General features: G+C 38.0%; 1 pseudogene across 1 annotated transcript in view; it reads right to left on the bottom strand.

Moving 5' to 3' along the window:
* Positions 1 to 374: 374 nt before the first annotated feature.
* LOC308434197 (small ribosomal subunit protein eS7-like) overlaps positions 375 to 6,000 on the bottom strand; it is a 196,906-nt pseudogene continuing 191,280 nt past the window's right edge. Inside the window, exon 2 of the transcript in view lies at positions 375 to 964. The product of the transcript in view is annotated as a small ribosomal subunit protein eS7-like (transcript). The remainder of the gene's footprint in view (positions 965 to 6,000) is intronic.

The following is a 6,000-nucleotide window of genomic DNA, read 5'->3' as shown; positions in this document are numbered from 1 at the left end:
TTACAATTTTTACCACTTTTCTTTGTTTTATATTTTTGATATCTTGGCTGTGAAATATTATGGAAGGCATAATCTCTGGCCATGCCTAGTTAGGATTCTAAATGCCTCTTATCTATCGCTTTGTGTCTTTCTTTAGATTTAGAAAAGCTTTTGTTTTTAATTACACTGAATACTTCATTAGTGTTTATGAGGTCTTATTTTTGCTTCATCTATTCTTAGTTCTTTTTTTGACTATGTACCAGAGTTATGTCTGTATTTATATATGCATTTTACTTCTTTGCCAATACGTGAATGTATTTACTCACCAAATTCCTCTTCTATTCATATTAATATTCCTTTTTCCTATGAATGGAATTTTATTTAGTCATTTTATTTTACAATTGAAACTCTGAGAATTCAAAATTAACATCGCTGCCTGTGAGCTTCTTGTACACAACAGAAAAAGTTTCGACCTTGTGTTCCATGTAGTTTTGCTGTGCTTTGTCTACATGAACTTTTATGAGCCGGCTGCCATGCAGTTTCACATGGATCCTCTTACCCATAATCTCACTTGGGCCGACCAAGTCCTCAAGTTTGGCATCATCCACTGCTGTCAAGGTGCAGCTTCTGGGGCGCTTTTGCTTAATTTTGTTATGACTTTTCCGGGTTGGCTTGGGCGAACTCCTCCTCTGAACAATGAAGACTACATGCTTCCTACTGAACTTTTTCTCCAATTCACGAACAAGCCAGACGTGTATTTTTGAAAAGATTTCAGCTGAGGAAGTGATACGAAAATTATGATAGCTTTCCGACCATCGCCAACCTCGATTTCCTTGGCCGCGATGACGTTGAGTTCTCGCAGCTGCGCCTTGAGATCTGAGTTGATCTCCAGCTCGAGCAGTGCCTGAGAGATGCCAGACTGAACTCATCTGGCTTCTCACCAGTGGGCTTCATAATCTTGGCTCTGGAGCTGAACAGGTACTTCCTTATGGAGTACCAGCTTAGAAAGAAGTGCAACTCTCTATCCCTTGCTTGTCTACTGCATTTTATTATTTTTGTTTGTTTTTAATCTCTTTATTTTTTAAGATTGGAATAAATTATATAATTTTCATGTTTCTCCCTCTGAACTCTACCCTAAACTTCCCCTTTCTTTCATAGTCACAGACTTGTTTTGTCTTTATTTGTTGTTGCAAACTTGCACACACAACATTCACAGGCATGCACACATATATTCCCAAATATATAAATATAACCTGTCAGGTATATAAAATGTTAATTGTATGTGTGGTTTTAAGGCAGACTGTTTGGTCCTGTATAACTAATTGGTGTACTCTTCCTTCCTTGGGGAAGAACATTTCTCCAGGTTTCAGCATTCTTTAGTTGCCTGTAGTTCTTTGTGTAGGGTTAAAAAAATCTATAAAAGTTTCTATCCTCTATGTTAGCATGTCTATCAGATTCAGGTTTCATTCTTGTTTATGCTCATGGTTAAGCACTCTTGAATGTTTTATTTAATCAACAGGGTCTTTGTTTTCAACCTTCTTCAGTTTTCAAAATCCTCAGTTCTTTTTCATTGATGTCACTTAGTTTCTGGTCTGCATCACTGAGTTCGAATCTACTCTCTAGGCTTTTGCTTTCCCATTTAGGACCCACAGGGTATTCATATGACTTTCTTCTCTGAGATCAGTGTCAGTTTTACTAGAAAGCTTTTGAACTCTTCATGTGGCATCTCAACTCTTTCGGGATTTCTAAATTCTGTAGGTGCAGAGTTATGATCTTCAGGAAGGCCATGCTGCCTTTGCCTTTGCATGATCCTTCTGCATAGGCTTCAGTTGTTCAAAAACCTACTTTAATATGGCTTTTAAATGCTTTGCCCTCCTTCTAGCCCACCACCCACTAGAGGTAGTGGATAGGAAAGGTTATTAGGATACATGGGAATTAAACCTGTTTAGAAATTGTTCTTTGGAGCAAATTCAATCTGCACTGTCAGGTAATCAGCAGCTCAGTTCACAGGAGTCTGCAGCAACTGCTCAAGCCACTTTCAGATGTTTCACAAATTTATCAGCAGTCCATCTCAGTAGAGTTTGGATAGCAAACACGAATCAGCAGTGGTGGCATGACCATCAAAACCAGCCAGGCTACAGCCAAAGTGGCACCAGCCAACAGGAGCGATGAGTACCAGCAAGAATGCCAGGAGTTCTTTGCAGTCACAAGCCCCCTTCATATCTCTCTCTCTCTCTCTCTCTCTCTCTCTCTCTCTCTCTCTCTCTCTCTCTCTCTCTCTCTCTCTCTCTCTCCCTCTCTCTCGTTTAATTTTAATTTTGGATCCATACCATGTATACATGATTGCTATTTCAAGATGCTTCCAATCTTTTGTAAAACAAGAGAGGCTTAACACAATAATGATGCTTCCCAGACCCACTGAGGTATATTTGTGTGAAGTAGAACAGAACCACTCAACTGGTAAAGCAGCTGATGGCATAGGTGCCTCTTCATCTAAAAGCAAACATCCACAATACCCAGAGAAAGAAGACAAGCCTCTTCAGTGAATGAAGAACTTCTCAGAGTGAGTGGCAGATAGCATCCTGTGTGGGTGAATCATGCGCTCGTTTGGCCCTCAGCAATAAGTCTCCTTGGAGTACTCTTGGGTTCTCAGTTAAGTCTTGTAGGATCACAGAAGGCCAGTAGTGTTCTCTTGAGTAGCATCCAGTGTGGGTTCCTGAATGGATTCTCCATTCAGAATCAACTCTTTGAGTAACTCTTCACTATCTTTTGTCAGTGGAATAGACTTCTTGCCTCCTGAGATTATTTTATCACAAAGACTAGCACAAGGACAGACAGCAAGCCAGCTGGTCATGGACTGTGCCCTGCCCTGATGGGTAGGGTTTGCTTCACAAAAGAATTGCCTTACACTGGTTCACATTCACAGTTAGGTGTTGTGCACTGGTGAGGTATACATATAGGGCCAAATGTGGCGCCTTTGTATATATCTGTATCATGTTTAATTTGCATGTGATATATGTCTGAGTGACAGTTCTACCCTAGAACACCCAAAATAATGTACGTAGTGAAAATGACAGATAGATCTCTAGTTTCTTAATTCCTATAACTTATTAGAAACCTCTGATGGGGGTGAGAGGAGTTTTCTAAAGTTTTACATGTATAAGTTTCACAGATATCTGTACATTTATGTTCATATACTTAAATATATTAATATGGTCCCCAGTGCTACAATTGGAGCCACACAATTCTTGATTTTAAGTTCCCTACAGAGTCATCATGTCGCAGTAGATTGGAGTACCTCTTTCTTTTCTTCTTCTTCTTTTTTTTTTTTTAGTCTCCAATCATATCTTTTTATTTTTTTATTGAACAACTTTATTTTAAAACACAAAGATAAATGTACAATTTTTTAAGGTTTGATAGTGTACATTAAGATCTTACTAGTTACAATGAGCATAAAATACATGTAAAACAAGATGTAACCTGGAATTAGTCAAAGTTTTTGTGGTGTGTTAGGATTAAGTATAATGTTTTTTTTTTTTCTTTTCTTTTTTTTTTCTTTACTTGAACTTCACACAGTATGTGAGTTGTTTCTGGGGTGTTCAGAGCTTTCTGAGGTTAGCATCCCATTATCAGTGACTGCATATTATGTCTGTTCTTTTGTGACTGGGTTATCTCACTAAGGATGATATTCTCTAGATGCATCCATTTTCTTAACAATTTCATAAGGTCATTGCTTCTGATAGCTGAGTAGTACTCCATTGTGTAAATGTACCACAATTTTTGTATCCATTCATCTACTGAAGGACATTTGGGTTCTTTCCAGCTTCTGGCTATTATAAATAGAGCTGCTATGAACATTGTGGTGCATGTGTCTTTGTAGTATGTTGGAGCATCTCTGGGGTATATGCCCAGAAGTGGAATAACTGCGTATTCAGGTAGTACTATGTCCAATTTTCTGAGGAATCGCCAGACTGATTTCCCGAGTGGTTGTACAAGTTTTCAAGAAAGTAAATATCAGCAAAGACACAAGACCAAGAAGTGATATAAAGCTAGTTATGTAAGCCATCTGTCACTGTCCATTGGCTCCCCCCAAGCATCATGTGTCCTTCCATGGGTCTTGCCTCAGCAAACAGCACATGAATCTGTCTTAGCAAAACTCCACCAGTCTGTATCACCTGACCAACATCACTCTGCCAATCAGCTGAAAACCTCAGAAGAAGGTCTTTGGTGAGTTGTTCTTTATGGTGTCACCACAAGCAGAGCTCAGCAAAACAATGAAAGGCAAACAAATCCCTGTACATCTTTGTGAAGAATTATCCATCGTGTCCTTTCATGGAATTGCGTTAGCAAAACATCCTTTCACCTATGTCTGCTTCAGGGACAGATTCCTTTATATGTCTGCCTTAGTGAAACATCCTTTCACCAGTATCCACTTCAGGAAAACACTCCTTCATGTGTCTGCCCTGGCAAAACACATCCAACTCAGTTGACTTTCCAAAGAAACCGTACGTTTCCACTTCACCTCAGTGATATAATTTATAGGCTTAGTCATCAGATATATATTTTTGTTTTGCTTATCAATCTTCTTTTTGAGCAGCCCACACTGGGTACTCAGGTTCTAGTATTGCTTGGAAAAGAGAAAGCAAACTACAATTGTACACCACCAAAGTGTATCGGTCATAGAAAGAAATCTAAAATTGATTGAGTACATCACTAATGACAGTAAAACAGAAAATAGGTCACTAATATAAAGTGATTCTGATGCTAAATTTAGAGGATATGTGAAAACAGTAAATAAATATTTAAAAGAGATAAGGAATGGATAGTAACAAAGTTCTGGTATGTACTATTAAAAAGAAAAAATTTAAATGTGGAGAATTATTGTGTTGTAAATGGGAAAAGAAAAATAGATTAGAATGTAACAAACCCGTTCAGAAAAAATAGGGGGAAAAGATTTTCCAAATGTTAATGCTTAGAGGCTTCTAAATCTTTTTCTTGCCACTCTCAGATTACTCAAAATAGAGCCAGAGACTTGTAACAGTGCAAGTTTAATTGATGTGTGTCTTCGTGGAGAAATCAAGGGGCACTAGTGTATCACTCCTAGGACAGGAAAGAGCCATTGAAAGAAAGTGCAAGGAAACATTGGTAGCAATGGGCAGAAAAAATTTGGCACCTTAGCATAACTTTAGCATATATATGTACTGATGCACTTAAGAATCCTTCCATCAAGGCATAAAACAATAAGGAATCACTGGGTGAGAGACTAAAATGCTCCCTTGCAAGGCCTGAGTTCAACACTAAAAACTCACGTAACACATTCGGTTGGAATAAGATTGATATCATCCCAGAACTGGAGAGGTAGAGTTAGGTGGTTACCTGGGGCCCTGAGTTCTAGCAGCTGCTACAGATGCTATTTAAAAGAAAGATCAAAACAGTACCTGAGGACCTTGACAATATATTTTACTCATTCTAAAATTTTATCAAAGCTTAATTAATACTGTCTGGGGAACTATTTCTTTCTTTGGTTATTGTTGAATTTGTTTTGCTTTATAGTATTTTATGCAATTGGAAAAGAAGTTTTGCATAGTAAAAGTTATCTAGTCAAACCAAAGTTGGATGGCCCTCTAACTTGATTATAATCAGCAAGAACTAAATCAAGAACAGACCTAGAAAACACTATTATGCTGAGGAAAAAGCATATTCAAAGAGACATAAATCCACTCCCTTTTTGGAGGATAAGTGGGCACTGCTTCAGGTGGGACCAAATCACAGTAAACTCTGAAATCAGCTGTGCAATACAGAAGACCTTGAGATCCTCATAAAGGTCTCTGGAACATAGCAACCCAGTGTTTAGTCTCAGTGACATTGCTCTACCATAAACTTTTAGAGATGTGTCGTGGATATGGTATATATATTTCTTTCACAAAACATTTTTTAATAACTGTGTATCAATGTCACAACCCTGTTCCTAGATAAAATACACACTTGATAATTTACTAACTGTGAATTAAACAATGAGCA

This window comes from Micromys minutus, assembly GCF_963924665.1.
Source record: "Micromys minutus genome assembly, chromosome: 21".
NCBI lineage: Eukaryota > Metazoa > Chordata > Mammalia > Rodentia > Muridae > Micromys > Micromys minutus.
This window is presented reverse-complemented; position numbering and strand designations above follow the sequence as displayed.